The sequence below is a fragment of the Carettochelys insculpta genome, chromosome 8 (assembly GCF_033958435.1).
Source record: "Carettochelys insculpta isolate YL-2023 chromosome 8, ASM3395843v1, whole genome shotgun sequence".
NCBI lineage: Eukaryota > Metazoa > Chordata > Testudines > Carettochelyidae > Carettochelys > Carettochelys insculpta.
In genome coordinates, this window is record NC_134144.1 from 40,395,548 (window position 1) to 40,418,830 (window position 23,283).

At 47.1% G+C, this 23,283-nt stretch overlaps 1 long non-coding RNA gene across 1 annotated transcript in view; it reads right to left on the reverse strand.

Moving 5' to 3' along the window:
* Positions 1–15,709, reverse strand: part of LOC142017175 (uncharacterized) — a 33,632-nt gene extending 17,923 nt beyond the window's left edge. The window contains exon 1 of the long non-coding RNA XR_012646475.1: positions 15,584–15,709. This is a non-coding gene — a long non-coding RNA (uncharacterized LOC142017175). The remainder of the gene's footprint in view (positions 1–15,583) is intronic.
* Between the last annotated feature and the right edge of the window lie 7,574 nt (positions 15,710–23,283).

A 23,283-nucleotide genomic window follows, 5' to 3' on the forward strand; every position in this document is an offset into this window, starting at 1 on the left:
CAGAAAAACACCACAGCAGCCCAACCCACAGCTTTTAATTTCAGCAAGGGGAATTATATAAAAATTAGAATGTCAGTTAAATAGAAATTAAAAGATACGGGGCCTAAAGTGAAATCCCTGAAACCTGCATGGAAACTTTTAAAGACACCCTAATAGAGGCTCATCTTAAATATATACCCCAAATTACAAGTACATAATAAGAGAACCAAAAAAGTGCCACCATGAAAAAACAACAAAGCAAACTGAGATAGAAAAACACATCCCCTCAAGGACTGAACTCAAAACCGTGGCTTTAGCAGGCCAATGCTCAAATCACTGACCTCTCCCTCCCCATCTTTTACTGTTAACTTAAAAGTAAAAAGCCTTTCAGTTTGACAAACATTGCAGTAACACAACTTTTATCCAAAAGTTGGCTAACTGGCACACTTTACAAACCCTCCCTCAGGGCAGCTGCTGGGCTGGGTGCCATGGGGCTGGCTGCTGTGGGGCAGATCCCTGGCTATGGCCAGCTGCTGCAAGGCAATGCCCCCGCCCCCACCCCTGGCTGGGGCTAGCTGCCACAGGGCCATCTTCCTGGCTGGGGCCAGCTGCCACAGGGCCACCCCTCCATCCCAGCTGTGCTGCCATGGCTGGTAGCAGTGGAGTGGCTTCCCCAGCCCTCAGGAGTGTGGCTGACCTCCACACCAGGGTCAGCTGACTAACTGGAAAATCTGATTATCCCATGTAGAGTTGCTGGATAAACAAGCTTCTATTGTAGCATAAAATTGAACTTGTGAAAGAGCTATTAGGTGGTAATGAAGCCATTAAAAAGGTTTTTAAACTTAGTGATGAAAACAGCTGTGCATTAGAGTAATATGTCTACAGGACCTTAGCTAAAATTGGCTTTAAATACTATATTAATTTGTTGCTGAAGTTTATAAAATTACATCTCTAAAAAATCTATGCATAGAATTTTAGATGAACAATCTGAGTATTTAGTTTTAGCCTTAAATGGTTGGATATTCAGACACAGTTTTTTAAATAAGACCACACTTATGCAAAATGCATACTTTAATTTTAAATTACTACAGTACAAAAATTTACTTCCAGAGTTTTCCTGTCCTTTTGGTTCATCCCAGCTCTCTTTTACCCCATGTCCTTTGAAGAGAGCACTTACAAGGACAACAGCTCTGTTCTGCCAGATAGTTGGACAAATGAGTTTTCCTTTCTTTAATTTTGACTAAAGTAGAACCCCGATTATCCAGCCTTTCATTATCCAGCATTCCATTTCATCCAACATGCTCTCCCAGGCAGGAGGTTTAGAACGAGAATAAGAAATACTTCTCACAGTAAACAGTGAGCATGTGGAAACTGATGTCATGGAGTTGGATGATGTGGAGGCCAAGTATAGCTGAGTTAAAAAATGAATCAGCTGAGTTCATGGAGGATGGCTCTATTAATGGCTTCCAGCTAAGACTGTCAGGGATGAAACACCATGCTTTAGGTGACCCTAAGCTAGGGATGTATGACAGGGGATGGATCACTCAAGTACTACTCCGATCTCTTCATTCCCTCTGAAGCATTTTGCACTTCTAGGTAGGTAGTCCATTGATCTGACCCATTCTTATGTCAATCCAGGCAGGAGGAAGATTTATAACACAGTTAGAGTGTTTTTCTTCTCTCTAATCACCTTTTCATATTTTGTTGTTTGTGCTGTTATTCTTGTTTTTGTATGACTGAAAACAAAACAGTATGCAAGGCAAGACTGGCCAGTCATTTCCAGGAAATCCAATCTGAATCCAAGAATTTAAACTAAAGGCCGGGTATCCATGTAATTTTTTCTCCCACAGAAACACACAGATATTGACATCTGCATTAAAAGTTCATACAGCATGAGATGTACATGTATAGCAATAACCCTTTGTTTCATGTGTGTGAGGGTACAGAATTCCCTGGCAAAGAGGGGAAAACAGACAATGAAACAGACAATGAACATTTAGGTAAAGCTTTCCCAGGATTTAACTTGTGGGAAATTGGCTTCTATTTCTCAGTGGATTCCATGACATTTCTCACCTATATCAATTGGCAAAGCACTGGCTATATGATCTGAGAAAAAGGCCAAGTGAATAGGATTTTATTTCACACCATCCCAAGCTGCACTGGATGCCAAAAATCACACATCAGCTTTATCGTACAAACTGGTTTTCTACAGATGTCACTTTGGGGACTTATTTGCATAATAGCTTTGACCATAACATGATCTAAACGTGGGCTAGTTTGCAAAGATTTAAATTAGGATCATGCTGTCAAAAGAATTAATTTCCACAATACTTCAAAGGTATGAATAACAAGAGCCTATGGAGATGTGTATACCAGATTGGACACAGAGATCATACCATTCTGTGTCAGCAGAAACAGAATAATCATCATCTGTTCTGCACTTTCAAATCAATCATGTCTCCATATACATTTCAGTCTCCAAAATAAAATTCCCCTTTCTGTCTAGAAACTCTCATCAACATCACTTTGAAGCCTCAGTCCCAAGAGATTCCAGTGAACTGTTACATCCAGAACCACTAAAGTAGTAGCTGTCCCTTCAGACAGGTCAGTGCACTCAGGCCTTAATTCAAGTGGTGGTTAGATCCAGCATGCCTCTTAACCACAAAGAAGGACCAATTTTAAAATGAACTTACTCTATTAAGTTATAAAGGCTGCTCAACAACATTCATATTTTATGTGAATTTCATAAAATATAAACCATTAAGTGAAAGACTCATAGTTTATTCCACTCAGGCTCACAAGGGACAGGTATATAGAGGGAAGATTGGTTGAGAAGACAGATCAGAAAGAGAAATTTGCATCTGAAATTTTTTTTATTTATGTTACTCACCTACATGAACCTAACAAAGTAATAATGTGATATTTTCTTTGTCACCTAAAATAAGACTTCTTGATCCCCTCTTCTCTCAACGTGAAGCCAGTTTACAAACAAAAAGTACTTGATTTTATTTTCTGCCCTTTGGATTTTTCCCATCTTTGACTAAACAGCGAAGAATGAGGATCTTTTTCTGAAGCAGTTTGCTTGCTCTTTCTGAAAATAAATGATAAACCCATCTTGTAAACCGAGAGTTTCTTTCTTTTTAATTGTTCTTGTGCGTTTGTGAGGAGGAGTGCTTAGAACTGGGCTCAGCCACATTACCCCCACAGAATAATATCCAAGCCTCCCATTCTCAACAAGGTCTTCAGGACTCCAACCCTAGAGTGCATAAATTGTGATGAAGTTAGCCTAAAAAAGAGCAGACTGCTTTCCATAACTGTCCTCAGAAAAAAATACACAATGGAATTCCATGCTCATAATAGGCGTTCAGAATTTAGTTCGCCCAACTTTGTGGTCAGTCCAAAACTTGGTGTTCCCATTCAGTGTGCCCTGTATGAACATCCAAAGGTTCTCTGTTTACAGATGTCCATCAACTTTTCTTTTGTTTACAAATGAAGTATGTTAATATCTGGTTTGAATGATCCTTAAAGCTTCATTTTGTTTAATATTTTAGAAGCTTATTTTTGAGTACTGATTTAACAGTCAGAGCATCAGGATTTGTAAGTTCTATGATAATGTATCATGGGGCGCTGGGTAACTTCAGTTAAATATTACTGGAGATGGAATATACTTCAGTACTGAGCATTGGATTTGCAACTACCCGTCCCTGATCAATCAGGAAATTCCAGTGCAGGGCTTTGGATATATCGACTTTAATCCCAACAGCTATTTGCAAATCTTATATCCAGATTTTAGGTCTCAAATTAAACACCCACCTGTCCCCTCTCAAAAGTTCAGAAGGATTGGTTTGAGTCTTTCTGTAATTAAGTGGATTGGAGAACTGAATTTCTGTGAACCAATAAAGAACAGAGAAAATTACTTGGAATCATGAAGTATAAAAAACCCTGGGAATATCACAATTTAAATATATTCTGAAATATTTCACATTGTGAGTGATATTGCAGTTTAATTCCTGTTCAATTTTGAAGTTCATTTTCCTTCTGTTTATTATGGGTCTACAAAATTTCATAGTAATTTTGAGAACTTGATAGAACACAAACATCCAAAATTCATATTTGAAAGAGTGGCAACAATGAGTTGATTACGGGGCATCCTTCAGAAACAACCAAGACCTTTTTCATGCTATGGAGATGTTTTTCCACAGACTTCATTATGGTCAAAATGTAGATTCTAACTCCACTATTTTTAGCCTGAGCTTTAGAGAACCTTTTCTTCTGTTTGCAACCCACACATATTCACGCATCTTTCTCCATCCCTTAAAGTGAAATTAGGATTCTGCAGTGCTCTGTGTAGAAAGAGTCAGATCATCCCTGTCAAGAATGACTCATGCACATATGACAACAGTTTTATCAATATATAGCTGCCACAGAAAACAGGTAGTATATCTGGCTTTGGATGAATCAAAAGAATAAACTCAACCCCCCAGAAATAGTTATGGGTCTTCTTTTGTACTGTTTTTCCTCTTTGAGCTAATGCAGTTCAGCCAGTGCTACACAATCACTGACTTGTGGCAGTAACAGGATCTGTCTCTATTCTTATCATCAGATAGCGTAGTTTCAGTATCACTATTGCAGAAATATCTGATCTCTTTCTCCCAGCAAACAATCCTAGTGAGTTGGGTGGGTACTCTCTTGTTGCCTTCTTGGGCTAGGAGAAAAAGACAAGAAACCCTTGAAATGCGAGCCTTATCTGGGTCATAGTTATGTACATAGCCAACTAACTTTTGCCTCTCTAAGGGCTTCTCCATTTCTGTCCAGTCCTCTACAGCAGGCATTTAATTCCCAGCTGCACCCAACAATTCTTTGGGGTTCCAGCTTCCAGCAAGTCAAAGGTGATCCTACATCATCTGACACTTAAGATGGTGGGGACCCAAAGGCACCCAGAGAACCTTTTGCATATTGTTAGTCAGACACTGGGATACATTTTAAAAGGAGGAAAGGGGGCAAAAATTCTATGGACAAAGGAGGAGATTTGGAATTGCATTAGTGGGTGACCACATCAGTTTCAGTTCTAGGCCAGTTTGTTAGCACAGCCGTCCTAGATTTAAACTCTCGGCAGAGGGTTGAACCAGCAATAAACATGCCATAAGAACATATCTCTGCCAGCTACACTCCCCTCAGCACCCGCCCCCATACACAGACCCACATTCTGCACACCCGGGGAGGGAATGTGGGACTGACCAAACCCAGTGTAAGCCCCGCCACATGGAGGCCCCTCCTCAATTGGTGTCCCACAGGGCTCCTGGGTCATCAGACATGGGGGGCAAGATGGGGACCAGGGGAGTGGGGGACTTATGGGCCTTCCCCCTGTTCCCTTCTGTCTCCCCATGTCCACCATCCAGGAGTCAGCAGAGCCCCATCCGAAGCCAGAATATAGGAGTGGAGGGCCAGAAGGCTGGGATCCCATCCCATCCCACTCCTATGAGGAGCCACCGCTGGGCCAGCCGCTGTCACCAAGACGAGAAGGCGACATGCCACGCTGCGGGACATGACAGCTGTGCTACCAGACTGGCTGGGTGCAGATGGCAGACTGCCTAAACACCCTCAGCCAGGCTGAGGCGTCTGCCTCACCCAGCCTCCCCACCCACCAGCTCACCCCAAAGCTCCCCCTCACAGCTCCTCCCACAGTTCCTGAGCTTGCTGCCCTGCTCCTGCCCACCCTCCCAACCACTGCCCGGGTGGCACATGGCCAGTGGCTGGTGGCCAGTGGCATCCAGGGAGAGATGGCCCCTCCCTCGATGCCCAAATCCCATTCCCTTCCCCATTCCCCCCACCGACCCTGAGTTTGCCATACACCTCCCTTGCCCCTACCTCCCCTTGGTTCCAGCCCCAAACCAGCCCCGATGGGGACCCCAGACCCAGGGTGGTTGGGGCTCCCGTGGACAGCACGGCTCTCAGGCCCCAACCCCCGTGGCTGAGTGAGAGCCCCCCCACCCCCACCCCAGGATCCCTGTTTTAAATAGTTCTTCCCCTTCCCCCCTGTAAATAGTTTAAGGGTCATGTTGCACTATTTTATATTGCTTTTATTATAAACCTAATAAACAGGGTTTATGATTCAGCACCACTCCCACTTCCCTGGTGTATGATGGGCGAGCAGTGAGGTGTGGGGGTGCGGAAGCGGATTTGGAGGAAGTGGTGACAGGGGGAGCAGGAGGGGGTTTGTGGGGTGGAGCAGGGGGGGCGGGGGTGGGGGGGTTGTTGAGGTGAGCAGTGAGGGGTGTGAGTGTAGGAGAAAGTGGTAGGGGAGGGTGACTTGGGAGGATCACTGTGGCTGCCAGGCGAAGGCCTCACACAGGGACTCCCTGACCCACACCCCACCCTGTTGTGCCTGGTGGCACAGGGCAGCAGATGGCTGTTCATATCCGGTGCCAGTCTCAGCAGCCTACCCCTGGATGAAGGGCTCCTGTTTGTTCACCACAAGATTGTGGAGGGCACAGCAGACCACCATCACTGCAGGCATGTTGGGTAGGCTCACCTCCAACCTCATGGGAAGGCAGCAAAAGCACCCTCTGAGGTGTCTGAAAGACTGTTTGATGGTGTTCCTGGGCTGGTTCAGGGATGAGTTAAAAAGGTCCTGCAATGAGTCTGTGTGTCCTATATAGGGCCACATGAACCATGGGTGTGGGGGGTAGGTGGCACTGGCCATGATGCTGGAGATATGGTCATGTCCCTGACCAGGAACTCCCGTGGGAGGATGTAAGTCCCCTCCTACTTCCTGTGCCTGAGCCATGATTTCCTAAACACCTGGGCACTATGGGCCCTGCCTGCCCAGCCCATGTACACATCCATGAACTGGCCTTTTGTGTCCACTTGGGCCTTGAGGACCACAGAGTTGTACCACTTTCAGTTGATAAAAGCACCTGCGCTGTGGTCCAGGACACTGATGGCAATGTACATCCCATCCAGTGTGTCGAAACAGTTGGAGAAGCCCACCTCCACAAATCTTGAGAGGGCAATGTTCAGCCCCCGACAAAGATGACCCAGCGAAGGAGGTGGGTGTTTATCACCCTTACAACCTGCATTGGGTGGAAGGCAGGCACATCTGTGAGTGCATGGCAAGGTGCTCCCTGGCCCCTTGCAGGGTCCCCCTCCCCAGCCTCATGCAGGGTTCCCTTCCACAGACCCTTGCAGGGCTTCCCTTGGTTGGTAGCCCGCTCCCCCCCCGCCCATGGTAGATGTGTGACCCAAACCTGGCTTCCTTCCAGGAGGACAGCTGCGATGGTGGCTTTGCCCACCCCAAACTGGTGTCCAACTGACAGGTAGCTGATAGGCCAGCTTCCAGATTGCAATTGCAACCCTATTCTGCATATTGAAATAGCACTCAACTAATTCAAAATAGAGCCTCCATGCTGACTGGGTACCATGGGTAGGGCTGGAGGCCTATTTCGAAATGGCTCCTACACCCTGTCTATACAGCCCCTATTCTGAAAAATCTGTTTTGGAATAGGTGCTATTCATCATAGAATGAGGCTTGCAGAACTCTAAATAAACTGTCTATTTTTAAATTATTCTGAAACAGTGGTTTTGCTGAGTAGACACTTGAAAAGTTATTTCAGTAAAGGAGCTGTTATTCCAAAATAACTTTGCTGTGTAGACACACCTTTAATGAACAGAAAAGAATTCAGATGCTATATGCTAATGCTCTGAATCTGAATTGTTGGATGTGTATTCACTAGGGATTCTTATTGTAGTTAAATATAATTATGTAGACATTATATTGACATGATAGGTGCCATGATATTTATCACAACTAACTTGTTAGCTTAGTTAAAGGTGTCGTATTTAGCATCAGGAGTAAAATTTTCAAAAGTGCCAAAGTGACTTCAGAACCTAGCTCCAGAAGAACTTAGGTGCTTTTGAAAATTTGTCTCCACGTGAGCTAGCCATAGTTAAATTCTGATCCCTATGGCATTATGCCAGCTAACCTGTTTCTTCACAATCATGGGTATACATGGAGGCTACATCTACACTACAGCCATCTGTCAACTGAAGTTACTGTTGGAAGAAATCAGCTGTGTCTACACGTGCACGCTACTTTGAAGTAGCGGCACTAACTTCGAAATAGCGCCCGTCGCGGCTACATGCGTCGGGAGCTATTTCGAAGTTAACTTCGACGTTAGACGGCGAGACGTCGAAGTCGCTAACCCCATGAGGGGATAGGAATAGCGCCCTACTTCGACGTTCAACGTCGAAGTAGGGACAGTGTAGACGATCCGCGTCCCGCAACGTCGAAATTGCTGGGTCCTCCATGGCGGCCATCAGCTGGGGGGTTGAGAGACGCTCTCTCCAGCCCCTCAGCTCACTGGTGGCCGTGTGGAGAGGCCCCTTAAAGGTCCCCTCCCCCGCCCTGACTCTGCAGGAAGCTGAGGCAACGTGCAGGCTGCAGCCTGCACACGCGGGCAGCCTGCACAGCCCTCAGCCCACCACACAGCGGCGATGGCTGCCCAGCAGCCCCCCCAGCGCCCCCAGGGCCCCCCCCCCAAGGGGAGCCAGGGCAGCCAGCCCAGCCAGAGGGCCAGGCAGTCTGGGAAGCGGCAGCGGGGCCCCTCCTGGACGCAGGCCGAGCTGCGGGACCTGCTGGGGCTCTGGAGCGAGGAGGAGGTGCTCAAGGTAATGGGGAGCAAGAGGCGGAACGCGGATGCATTCGCTCGGCTGGCCGAGGGCCTGGCTGCCCAGGGTCACCCTGCCCGCACTCCGGACCATGTCCGGAGTAAAGTCAAGGAGCTGTGGCAGGGTTACGCCCGGGCCCGGGATGCGGCCAGCCGATCTGGGGCCGCCCCCGTCACTTGCCCTTTTTACAGGGAGCTCAGGGACATCCTGGGCTCCTGGCACACCTCCTCCCCTCCGGCCACCCTTGACACCTCGGCTGACGAGGCCCAGCAGGCCCTGCAGCCGGAGTCCGCCCCGGAGGCAAGCCCCGCACCCCGGGGGCCCCCCCCCGGAGGCCATCCCCGGGACATCGCGGCAGGAGGAGGAGGAGGAGGGGGGCTCCTCCTCCGCAGAATCCAGCCTGCAGATCCTCCTCCTGCCATCCCGGAGCAGCAGCAGGGCCTCCGACCCCCGGGGATCTCCGGACCGGTGGAGCGGACCCACAGGTAGGTACCCCTCTCTGGTGGACACACCTGGGCTTGAGGGGCGGGGGTAACAGAGATGTGTCCAGGGCCCCCCACACGCTCACATGGCCATGGCCCCAAGGACAACAGGGCCATGGCCCTCACAGCACTGCAGCCATCAGCCCCTGCCCCCCCCCACCCTGCATGACAGTGCCATGCCCCATCCCCGGGCCAGGGGGGAGCGGAACCTCGAGGGGCCCCCGGGCGGAGGGGGTGGGACACCCCGCAGCAGCAGCATGTGATGGAGTGGGGGGAGTGCCAAAGGGAGACTCAGGCTACATATGAGCCACAAGAGCCGAAGAGCTCCCAGGGCCAAAGGAGGATCCTGGCGCTACATCTGGCAGGTGACACCTCTGCCCTGAACAAACAGGAGGGAGGAGCCGAGCTGGCTTGGAATTGGGGGGCGAGGGCAGGGGCCACAGGTAGAGGCTAGGGGAAGGGAGAGCTGGTAGGCAGCCAGCCAGAGGAGGGGGAAAGCTGCATCCCAGAGGGGCCCCCCTTGGGGTCTTCTCCCCACGACGGGTTGGAAGGACTGTCTCTTCTGACAGCTGGTGCTGTCACTCCTGCCAGAAACTGGCCATCTGTGGCCTAAGAAACCTCTCCTGCTCTCAGACCCTGCAGGCTGAAGAGAGAGTCGCTCCCACCAGGGGACGGGGTGCAGGGCAGGGGGACCCCTGAACCCCATCCATCACAGCAGCATCTCCCGGGGACGGGGATGGGGAACCTGCAGCACAGGGCGGGGGGGACAGAGGCCACGGCTCGGGGCCCACACTAACGCCTGTCTCCATTCTTCTTTCCCCCCTCCTCTCCTGTGTCCTGCACCTGCACCTGCACCATCCGAAGGACCGGAAGAGAGCGCCGGCGAGGCCTCTGTTGTCCCGGAGAGCCCTCCGGGACCATCGCTCCAGGGCAGCCCCTCGGCCGAGGAACCACCGGCCCCGCGGAGGGCAAGACGGCGGACCCCGCGCCTACTGCCAGCGACGGCCACGGACCCCCAGCTGCTGGCCATCCTCCGCCGGCAGCTGGAGGTGTCGGAGCAGCACCTCCAGCTGCAGGAGTGGGCCCTGGCCTGGCGCCAGGAGGCATGGTGGGCTTATATCCAGACATTTAACCGCCTGGTTGAATACCTGGCCCCCCATGCCGCGCCGGCCCAGCCATCGCCCACCCTGCCCGCTCCTGCAGCCCCACCACCAGCTGCTCCGGCCGTCGCCGGGCCGTCCGCCGTCGCCCCACCACCCACCCGCGAGGGCCACAGCACTGAGGGACCCCTGGAGCCACCTGAGACTCGCCGGCACCGATACCTTCCGGTCCAGCCTGCTCCCACCCAGCCGCGGACCAGACTGCAGGCACGGCGGGGCTCCCGGCCGGGCACGCCCAGTGCTGGGCTCTAGGGGCGAGGGGCCCAGGACGTGCCCCCCCCCTTGTTGTTGTGTATATAGTTGGACTGTTTTTTTTTGGTGCCCCCGTTTGCCCTGTCCCCCCCATGTAAATAGTTCTCCCCGTTCTCCTCCCTGGATTTCTTTTTGGTTGATGGTGCACACTTGTTTGCTTTGTTGTTGTATTGTTTTATTTGTGCACATCTTGCTTTTGCTGAACGTTTGTCCCTACTTTTTGGTTTGTGTTTGACATATTTATTGAAAAAAAAAAAAAAGTTTCTGAAAGACAAAAAAAAAGTTTACGTTCAGCCACAAGTTCGTGCTGTCATTTGTCCAGGACAAGTGGGGGGGGGGGCAGTGGGGTGCTCCATGGTGTGGGCGTTGGGGCAGGAGTGTGGGGGAGGAAGGGGCGGGCAGTAGGGGGCCTGGGCAGAGTTCACCCCGTGGCCTGTTGGTCGAAGTGGGACCGCAGGGCCTCCCGGACCCGGGTCCCCTCGGGGTCCACCTGCCGACTGGGGGCAGCAGGTGGCTGCACGTGTGCCCTGCCGGCCTCCGCGGCCCAGCCCTGCAGAAAGGTCTCCCCCTTGCTCTCCACGAGGTTGTGCAGGGCGCAGCAGGCACCCACAATCTGGGGGATGTTGTTGGGGCCCGCATCCAGGCGGGTCAGGAGACATCGCCAGCGTCCCTTGAGGTGGCCAAATGAGTGCTCCACCACCTGGCGCGCACGGTTCAGGCGCTCGTTGAAGCGCTCCTGGCTAGCGGAGAGATGGCCCGTGTAGGGGTGCATGAGCCACGGCCGGAGGGGGTAGGCCGCATCTGCGATGACGCAGAAGGGCATGGTGGTGTCCCCCAGAGGGATCTCCCGCTGGGGGATGTAGGTCCCCGCCTCCAGCCGGCGGCACAGGCCCGAGTTCCGAAAAACCCAGGCGTCGTGGGTGCTGCCAGGCCAGCCCACGTAAATGTCCTGGAAACGTCCCCGGCTGTCCACCAAGGCCTGCAGGATGACTGAATGGTAGCCCTTCCGATTGAGGTATCGTCCTCCACTGTGGTGCGGGGCGCGGATGAGGATGTGAGTCCCATCCAGAGCCCCAAAGCAGTTGGGGACGCCCAGGGTGGCAAAGGCGGTGACAGTGGCATGTGGGTCCCCCAGCCTCACGAGCCTGTCCAGGAGCATGGCGTTGATGGCATGCATGACCTGCAGAGAAAGCACATGGGACAGCCCCAATGAGGGGTGAGCAGGGTGTGCGTGGCCCTGCCCTGCCCTGCCCTGGCCCCCCTGCTCTGCCCTGCCCTGCCCTGGCCCCCCTGCCCTGCTTTGCTCTGCCCTGCCCTGCCCTGGCCCCCCTGCTCTGCCCTGGCCCCCCTGCCCTGCCCTGGCCTCCCCCTGTGGGTTCTCTTACCTCCATGAAGACAGCCCCGACGGTGGCCTTTCCGACACCAAACTGCTGCCCCACGGATCGGTAGCTGTCCGGAGTGGCCAGCTTCCAGACAGCGATGCCGACCCGTTTCTCCACAGGGAGGGCACGCCGCATGGCGGTGTCCCGGTGCCTGAGTGCGGGGGTGAGCCACTGGCACAGCTCCAGGAATGTCTGCCGGCTCATCCTGAAGTTCCTGAGCCAGTGGTCATCATCCCACTCCCCAAGCACCAGCCGCTCCCACCAGTCGGTGCTGGTGGGGTAGCTCCACAGCCACCGGCGTGTGAGGCGGGGGGTGGAGCGGGATGCTGCAGGGGTAGGGGTTGAGCCCTGCTGCCCTGGGGGCATCTCCTCCCCTGGGGCAAGAAGGTACTCAGCTGCCTCCCACATGGCATGGGCCAGGGCAAGCCCTGCTCCTGCCGGGAGGGCTGGGTGGACCTCTAGCTGCTGCTGCTGCTGCTGCTGCTGGCAGTCCATGACTGCGGCGCCCGGGGTCTGTGTGCCTATGGCTCCTCAGACCGCGTGCTGTGCAGGCTGAGTGTATGTGGGAGGGGCCCTTTAAGGGAGCGGCTCGCTGTTGCCCCGGAAGCGCTAGTCCGCCCGTTGACCCTGTTTGCAGCTGTGCCTGGCATCCCTATTTCGATGTGTGCTACTTGGGCGCATAGACGTTCCCTCGCTGCACCTATTTCGATGTTGGGCTGAGCAACGTCGAAGTTGAACATCGACGTTGCCGGCCCTGGAGGACGTGTAGACGTTATTCATCGAAATAGCCTATTTCGATGTCGCAACATCGAAATAAGCTATTTCGATGTTGGCTTCACGTGTAGACGTAGCCATCTTCTGACAAAACTTCTATTGACAGATCAAGTCTACACATAAAAACGGATCAAAAGTGCAATCTGCTCTGTCAACAGAGAACAGTCAAACTGCCTGGCCACTCTCTGAACAGAACAGCCAACCAGAAGCATAACAGACACAGCTGTCTGGTGACCTGGAAGCCCCATCTGTCAATAGAGGGCTCCCTGGATCATCTACATAGCTTTTTTGTCAATAGAAACTGTCAACAAAGGTGTTATTCCTCATTGCAGAGAAGAAGAACACTGTCGGCAGAAGTGCTGAGCTTTGTCAACAGGCTGACAACAAAATGCATTTTGTGCATAGATGCTTTGCCAGTTTTGTTGAAAAACTCTCTAGTGTAGACGTAGCTGTTAAGGTTTTCCAGAGAAGACAAGACTTTGGAGATTTGCTCATTTCTGTTTAAGAAGTCTAGAAAACTGAAAGAATTAGGAAGGGTTCTTTTCTATCCAGGGACAGGAGAACAGTGATTTGGGAAAGATTTAATCATCTACTTAGATTTAGCCAGTCATAGACGTTGCCGGTTAAAGATGGTTCTGCAGCCACTAAGCCTGCCCCAAAGCAAGAGCTACATTTTAGGGTTTTAAAAAATGTCTTCATATTCAAAGAGAGCCAAGTATGATCTTTTAGAAGGAACCAGAAGTCATTCAGTTAAAATCATCTTGCGTTATGTCCTTATCCAACCCGTAAAAAAATACAAGGTATCAACAAATCTCAGGTCAATCAGGAGACTGGGTAAAAACAAACAGAGGCCTACAAAATCTTACATAGCATTGAGAAGCATGGAAGGCAATGGTTCATTTTTATTAAATATAGCCTGAGACATTTATACTCTGACTCCTTTGACTATCTTTTCAACTGAGAAGGCCCTTACTTACTCATTCACTGTCAGCTAAAGTAAATCCAAGCCCATAGAGAACTGAAGAGGTCTAATAAATTGTTTACAACCCATGAAAATTAGTGGCTACTGCTGTGTGCAATGAGGGCCTCCTAACATTTTATGGACTTCCTAAATCCTAGGAAAATTCTCCAATTTGTTTATTTAAACTATTACTCTGCAGTACAGAAAACAGTTTGTGCAAAAACAAGATGACCTAGTTTTCAACATCTGCATGTCTTCTTAGCTTGAAGCTTGTTTGTTGCTTGAAAAGGCAATTAAAATTTAAACAAGTGCAAGAGAATAATCCCTTTTATTTTCATTGAATTTCTGCAAGAGATGGTTATGTAGTCACTACTATTTAGCACAAAATCATATCAAGATTCAAAGTTAGAGAGGATAATTAACTGTAATACTCTGGTTTTATATAACAAAGTGGTATAGGTATACAGAAATATATGAAAATAGTAGAGGCAGATAAAAATTACATGGAAGCTATGCAAGCAAATACTTCTATTATCCATAAATCATTCAAAGGATATGTAATAATACAGACTACCCTTCAAGTAAGAAATAAATCTGAGATAACAAGTGAACTGGCCTGTGTATTTTGGCACATGATCATCTAAAAAGTCGAACATTTAGTAGAGCATAGAACATTCTTAGAAGCACTGTTCAGCTGAACTCATGCTTTTAACCATTACTAAGCACTTGAATGAAAAAACTTGCTCCAATATCCTTATATTTGCCTATGTTACCATTCACTTTGTGTGCATGTTTTGTTCACAGGTGGCAACAGTGTTAGCGTTTAACAATTATAGTACCGTTAGGCTGGATGAACTATTATTACTTCTTGGTCATACTATCTGCTACAATATGCAGAGTGCTGATTAAGACATGAAACACAGGGACTTTTTGTGTCCCATAGAGCTTACAATCTAAACAAAGCAAATGCAGAGAAGACAGGAAGATTTCCAAAGTCACAAAGGCCACTAAGGCACCAATTCCCATGGAATTTAGGCAAGTACTTATGTGTTTGAAAGTGTCCTCCAGAGTTCACTGTGAGAGACAGAGGAAGAAACTATCTTTACATTTGTTCAGTTTAATTAACATGGTCTTTAATATGTATTTCAGGATAACCTGCTTACACCATCTACTTTTGTAGGTGTACAGCTAGAGCCAAGACAACCAATTATTCTGCATAAATACAACTCTACCCAAGTCATTGCCAGGAAGGTTGGCCCTTTATTTAAGATACAGTACAAAAGTAAAGAGATCTGGGTTCTGTATTTGCTTCTGCTGGTGAACTCCATGTGATTCTTATCAAACTACTGAAACTTTGTTCCTCAGTTTTCTCACATATGAAATGAAAAAGTGATGTATTGAATGGAGAAAATGGCTATATAGAGAGTTGATATAAGGGTAAATTCATGAATGTGTACAAAGTACTTTGAGATCCCTGAATGCTACAAAATGCAGAATATTAAGATGAACTGATATTTTAGTTACCATGACTAGCTCTTAATTATGGCTGTTACGTGAAGATACAATAAATTTGGAGAAAAAATATGGATTAGTCACAGAAAGATGGCAAATGTCATGTGCATCATAGAAGTAACTATCAAAGAAGAAAGAGACAATACAGAATCTACAACCAAATAACTTCCTGACTGCCTGTGGGAGTTAGACATTTGAGTCTTATTTTAAAACACACACATTAAACACTGCAGCATTAAAGAAAGAATAAATTAGAATTTAGTGCTATACAGCTCTCTCAGTAGTTAAGATAGCATTTTACACTTTGTGGTGTGAGTCCTGTGACTCCGCAGACAAAGAAAGCAGTCATACCCTCCAGAATAAGTTACTTAAGCACGACACATTAGCAATGAGAGGATAGTCAGATTTATTTACCTTACAGTCAGCAGGTAATGTCTATCACGAACCTCTCATGCATAAAGCCCTCACGTCTCTTCTCCCAGAAAACTAAGCCTGTGAAGGAAGAGTTTGCTCTTGTAGCTCTTGTGTTACCAAGAATGGAAGAGCGTTCTAGTTCCAAGATTCATCATGTAAAACACCATGTCAGCAGTACAGTCTTCAAGTGTGATTGATGTGGGAAAATTGGCATGACAATCTCTCAGATAGCCAGGTCACAAGGCCATGTAGGGCTTATTGCATTAAATACATCTTACATTCTACTCAGAAATTGACAGTCAATACAGGTCTCAGACAAAAGAAGTTGTCTGGTGGCAGAGAAGAATGGAGGGTGACTGAAACAACTAATTCAAATATATACATGAATAGTTAGAGAAACTGACTCTGACACTGCCTCCATATTATTTATGGAAATACACCTATAAATATGAATATACCTAAGTCAAATATGCTTTATGCAAAATATTGCACATAACCTATTCTGGAAAGCTTATAAATCACCTGCATGCATATATTCTATTTTGTGCATGCTTTATTCCTGTATTTGACTTAGAAGTAGACAGCATAATTCTGTTTACTGATCTAGATATACAAAATGATAGCCATAAAATGTCATGAACAAAACCTAATCTTATATATGAGTTTAAGTGACTTGACCAAAGCATTTGACTCAGTCATAGCACCCTGGGAACCATCCTCTCAAAGATCAGTTGCCCCAAAAAATTCATTAGCAACCTGAGGCTGCTTCACATCAACATGACTGCCACAGAGTTGATCAACAACTGACCCCAAAGCGACCTCTTTGAGGTCAAAACAGGAGTCAAACAAGGCTGCATCATCGTCCCAGTGCTCTTCTGCATCTACAGCCGTGTCTACACGTGCACGCTACTTTGAAGTAGCGGCACTAACTTCGATGTTAGGCAGCGAGACGTCGAAGTCGCTAACCCCATGAGGGGATAGGAATAGCGCCCTACTTCGACGTTCAACGTCGAACGTGTAGTCATTGCGCGTCCCGCAACTTCGAAATAGCGGGGTCCGCCATGGCGACCATCAGCTGAGGGGTTGAGAGACGCTCTCTCTCGAGCCCCTGTGGGGCTCTATGGTCACCATGGGCAGCAGCCCTTAGCCCAGGGCTTCTGGCTGCTGCTGCGGCAGCTGGGGATCCATGCTGCAGGCACAGGGTCTGCAACCAGTTGTCAGCTCTGTGTATTTTGTGTTGTTTAGTGCAACTGTGTCTGGGAGGGGCCCTTTAAGGGAGCGGCTTGCTGTTGAGTCCGCCCTGTGACCCTGTCTGCAGCTGTGCCTGGCACCCTTATTTCGATGTGTGCTACTTTGGCATGTAGACGTTCCCTCGCAGCGCCTATTTCGATGTGGTGCCGCGCAACGTCGAAGTTGAACATCGACGTTGCCAGCCCTGGAGGACGTGTAGACGTTATTCATCGAAATAGACTATTTCGATGTCGCTACATCGAAATAAGCTATTTCGATGTAGGCTTCACGTGTAGACGTAGCCTACATCACCATGACCCTTCAACTCATTGATGAGCTTCCAGATGGCATGAAGAATGTTTATGGAATGAACAGGAAGCTTTTCAATTTCAGGAGACTGAAGGTTAAAAGCAAGACCTCCACAACCTCCACCATGGATCTCCAGTATGCACATGACAAGATGGTCGCTGCTCTTTCTCTCATAACCCTTCAGACCATTTTAAGCATGTTTGCCAAAGTGTACAAGACTCTCAGCCACAGACTGAACATCAAAAAGACCAAGGTGGTCCACCAATGAGACAATCTCAGATACTCTTTATTGAAGTCAATAGAGAACTGCTGTAAAATATGGCACATTTCCCACACCTTGGAAGTCATCTTTCTGCTAAATTAGATATTGACCCAGAAATCCAGCATCATCTGAGCTGTGCAAGCTCTGCTTTCACCCACCGGAGCCAAAGGATCTTCGATATCTGTGTCAAGACAAAGCTCCTTGCATACCACGCAGGGATTCTTCCAACACTACTGTACGCAAGTGAATCTGGACAACATACAAGCATCATTTGAAGACATTTGAACAATATCATCAACACTGCCTCTGGAGAATCCCAAATATCTCTTAGGAGGATAGGCACACAAACACTGGCATCCTGGAAGAATCAAACATGACCAGCATTGAAGCCATTATCATTCACCAACAACTTCATTGGACTGGTGACATGGTCTGGATGTCTGATCAGGACCTCCTAAAACCAAGTCTCTTTTCTGAGTTGAAGGAAAGACGGATGGAGGAGAGTTAGGGGCCAGAGGAACTGATTTAAGGACATGTTGAAGGCACACATGGAAAACTAAAGCGTTGATGATGACACTTAGGAGAATCTTGCCCAGTGGTGGGCAGTAATCTATAAGGGGGTGGTGCAATTTGAAAGGTCCTGCTGAAGTGCAGACAAGGAGAGGAGGAGAAAGGAGTGGAGGAGAATAAGAAGGGACAAAGAGAGGCAAAAACTTCCCTGTGCCCCTCCAACAGCTACCAGCACCTGCACTTTCAGATGAGATCTGCAGCTATGGAATCAGGCTGTTCAGCCATCAATAAACTCACTAACAGAAGGGTGACATGAAGACATCTTACTCATTATTGAGTGACCACAAAGAGACTTAAAGAGCCTAGTGGCTCTGTATTTGTGACAATGCTCTGCAAATAGTCTTGCTTTTCCTGTAAGCCTGGATTATGGTTGATCTTAAAACAAACAAACAAACAAACAAACAAACAAACCATGTGACCATGTCCCCTGGTGCTAGAATCCATCTTAAATGTTGTACTTTTTGATAGGGATGTGGGAAATTGAACAAAGATTTCCTGCCCTAGGAACATTCTACAAAAACAAAGGGATTGTCTTCAGCTGGTCTCATTGATTGCTTCTCTACTCCCAGAGGATACATGAAAATATCTTGAAACAAAAGAATTTTAATGACGGGGTAGAAAAGAGCAGCTGGACCCAGGTCAGAAAGAAGTGTGACCGGAAAAGGACATTACCTGAAGTAAGAATTAAAGTGAGATATTATGATTTGTAGTAACTCGGTGTATTAGGCTTAGCTGGCATGTTTTTTGTTTGGTAACTTAGTTTAATCCGTGTTATCACTTGCAACCACTTAAATCCTACTTTTTATACTTAATAAAATCACTTTTGTCCATTAATAAACCCAGTGCAAATAACTGTTACCCAGTGAGACAATAGCTGTATATTTCTCTATTTTATTGCTAAGTTGTTTATTCCCTTTATGAGCTCACTCAGTATAAATTTTATGCATAGGGAGACAGAGTTATCTGGTGTTTTGGTCCCATTGGGACCCACTGTGCATCTCGGTGCTGTGTCAAGTTACTTTGAATAAGCCATCTCAGAGCCAAGTGGCTCTCGGTGTCTGTTTTGTCCTGCTCTGTACTGTGACCCCAACTCTTAGCCATCTCTAAGAAGACCAGAGGTTCTGGCTCAGCAGGACAGGGAAGTGGGGCACCTCACAGGGCAGGTAAGTAATCTCTGGGGTATTTTCAGCACATTAAGTAAAAATCGCAGCAGGATCTCTGTGATTGTATTATCCATTCGGTCTAATCACAGAAACCAATATCACTTGTTGACAAGTAGACAAGCTATTTTAGGTTTATTGTGAATTCTCTTCAAACTCTGCAGGACAAAACAAAGTTTGTCTGTGTAGCCTGAATCCAGACTTACATTTTATATCTTATTTCCTTTGAACTCAACCATCTCTAATCTGTTCATTTTAACTTCAAAATGGAATAATCAATTTGTTTGCAAATTCTAATGCTTAAAATATTGCAGAAGAGTTTTCTGAGAATTTAGAAATTGCCAGATTTAAGTCTCTTTTACTACATCAAATGTTACTTGTGTGTTGATATTTTTGGCCCATTTGTTATTAGTAGCACTAATTTTTCACAGCTGTCAGTGTCACACCCTGAAGAGGCTCTTCACATATCGAGCACCGATCATTTGTTACACATGCAGCATTAGCTCATGTATTGTTTGTTGGACCCATAGACACTAGGAAGAAGGCAGATTACTCAATTTCACTATCCTGGGAAGTGCTCTGCCTCTTCTATTTTCTGTGATACTAAAGGACTGAGAACACCCTTCAGACTCAAAGAAAGAACAACAAATGCTTTGGAACAGAAGGCAGGGAAAGAAACTGACATGGGAATAAATGTTTTTCAGGAACTGAAAGGAAGAGGACGGAAGACTTCTGTGTCCTGGAGTGCAGTGTGGGCATTCAGGCAGCATCATCATTTCAAAAACCTTAAAAAAATACTCAGAAAATTCCAAGATAAAAGACTTTGTCAATATGAACTAAGTTTGAGAAGACATACTGGTATTTACAAAAAAGGGAAATGCACAATTAAGACTGAACTTCAAAAAAGACAAATATTTTATGTACTTATCTAACTACTTTGTGTGCATGTCATGCACATAATAGATGCTATCATACTTACATATCCAAATTATCTAGGTTTAGTTCATGAAGATACAGGATTGACATGAAAAAGCCAAGTTTAGTTTGGTGACAGAGCACAAACTGCAGAAGATGTAGAAACAGAGGGATTTCTAAAAATTTAGGATTCTGCTTCTATACTTTGCAAAACTCCTAAAATCCTTACATTAAAGAGATGACAAATAAAAGATCAGAAAAGGGTAACTGTATGAGCACTAGATATCTTGAGAATCTTTGCTAAAAGAGAAGCATCCACAGCTACACACTGTGAATGTTAAAACAAAAACAAACAAAACAAAACAAAAACCTTTGAATCAAAAGTGACACCATTTTCAGTTCAGAGACCTAATGATCTAAATCCTTAATTTCAAGAGACTGGAAGGAGAAAAAAAAATGTAAGGTTGTTTAGCCACTGTCTTCATTTCATACTTTGAAACACTTGGGTTTCTTCTACCTTTAGTCTTAATTGAGTTTTTTGGATGTCTCTTTTTAGCTCCAACATTCTTGGAACAACATTTGTTGTTGTTGTTGTTTATAGATACCACAAGTCTGTAAGAAATCCTGGATGTCAGAAAGTTAGGTATGTCAGTATTTAATTTAGAAGTATGACTCTGTGTGTGCATGCATGCAGTGTAATCAGTCCCCGAAGCTAGCCTGTTTGGACAACCAGGTGCCAGCAGCATCCTGATGGCCAGAGAATAGTAGAAGTTCAGCCCTCCAAAAGACCCACCCAAGAAAAAGAAAGAGGTCCCATCAAAAGAAGATCCAAGTCCCATCTGTTGTTCGATGATACCTTATGGTCAGGGATCTGAAACTAAAATAGTGAAAAGAGCCATTTGTTAAAATTCGGTTACAAAAATCAATACTTCAAGGCCACATCTACACTAAAAGCATCTGTCGACATAAGTTACTGTTGACAGAGAAATCTCAACAGAATCTCTGTCGACAGATTATTGATGACAGAAAGCAGAACGGCAGCTCTGCGAACACAGCTGCCCAGCAACCGGAAGACCTCTGGGTTGACAGATGTGTCTACACTGCACTTCTGTCAACCGAACTCTGTTGACAGTGTTGGGCCTCTGCTGAGGCAAATGCAGAGTTCTGTCGAGACTCTGTCAACAGAACGCTTTATGTGCATAGATGATCCGTGAGTTATGTCAACAGAAGGGGCCTTCTGTCTACAAAACTCTCTAGCGTAGACACAGCCCAAGAGCCACAAAACACATGAATACAAGACAGTCCTTAATAAATAACATCAAACTGTACTTTTTGTAACCCCTATTTTAAGAACAGTTCACACACAATAATTTGTAATGTGATCCATGTAAATATTTAACCCTTTTCTGAGTCCTAGTAGGCTCCAAGATAAGAACATAAGAACAGCCATACTGTGTCAGACCAAAGGTCTATCCAGTTCCATATCCTGTCTGCTGACAGTAGCCAATGCCAGGTGCCCCAGAAGGAATGGGCTGAACAGGTAATGATCAAGTGATCTTTCCTGCCATCCATCTCAAGCCTCTAACAAACAGCGGCTAGAGACACCATTCCTCATCCATCCTCATCCATCCTGGCTAACAGCCATTCATGGACCTAACCTCTGTGAATTTATCTAGCTCTTTCTAAAACCCTATCTAGATGCCTTGAGAGATCCGCAACCTTCGCACCAGGCAGGCAAGTCACCATACAGTTTCCTCAGTCATCACAAACCCAGCTATTTATCTTTCCAATGATCAAACTCCCTATTACTAACACCTGCCTTTTCCTGCTGACTGTAAATCCCTCCCCTGCAGAGGCATCCTCAGTGTGAGAGTATACCACATCATCATATGGAAGGAGGGTCCCAACTGTGGGATTGTTTCCCTCTGCTTCCATTGACTGCTCTCCTTTCTGGAGATTTTCATTCTCCTTTGCAGTGCAGGTGCTGTCTGACTGGAGGTGGGACAATTCTACAGTGTACTGGAAAGCCTCATCAACATACCTCTCTGCTTCCCTCAGTTACTCCAGTTCAGCCACCTTGGCCTCCAGAACCCGGACTCCGTCCCTGAAGTCCAGGCTCTCCTTGCACCAAATGCACACATATGCCACCTGGCCATGGGGTAGGTAATCATACATGTTACATTGGATGCAATAAACAGGATGCTGGACTTCTGCCTATATTTTCTATGGATAAATAGATTATAATTGGGGTTATTTAAATGTGGTAGTTTGGGGTATAGTTTGGTATAAAAGTTTTAGAGAATGTCAAAAGTAACTAGCTCCCTCTCAACTCCCCTCTCAAAAATCCCTCCTGTTTGCAATCACCTGTTTGCAAGCTCCCTGGCCACTTACTAGCAGGCTTTATATGCGCTGGTGTTTCTGATTGGTAGCCATGCCCCCTGCCTAAGGCTTGACCAATGAGCTGAGGGTTCTAGATTTAAAATCCTAACTTCCAACCTCAGCACACAGTCTTTCAAACAAACAGCTCAGCACATGGATCTTCAAACAGACAAATACGAGCCCAGCGCCCAGTAACAACTAACCCCCAAACACAAAAACACACACAGTCCAGACAGCCACTTACCCCAAGGTCCTGTGAATTGCTCCTCCTTCGCCTGCAGAATGCCCCTCTCAAAACTCCCTCCTAATCAGTCCTATATAGTGGCAGTGACTAACAAATTAATTGGCGATCCAATGGCAGTCAATTTAGGAATGTACAGTATAGCAGGGGTGAGCAAAATTTTTCATGTTGGGCCCCACTTTTTGTCCCTGCAATTAGAAGAGCCCCTCCCCCAGGTTTCCCAGTGCCCTGGAAGCAAGCATCAGTCTCCCATAAGTTATACATCATGGTCCATTAGTAATGGCAGAGGTTAGGAGGTACGCCAGCAGAGGCTGCAGCAGGGAGGCTGATGGCACTGTGCCCAATTATGAAATTTCATGCCCCCCTGCCTACTGCTTAGAGCAGAAGCTGAGGTATCTGGAGATGAATTCTTTTTCCAGCATTTTATTGGCCCAACTTAAGCAGAATTCCATGAATGGCACACCAAGATTGAAAGTGGTTTTTCAAAGCACTCTGGCGGCAAAATAGAGTTAGCTGAGGCCTGTTTTTTTCAGATGCAGGTTTGCAGCACTTGTGAGGCCTGGCTCTACCTCAGCCTTAGTTGTCCCATCTGTGAAGCAAGTTTAATAGTAATTCCTGTCTCACAGAGATATTG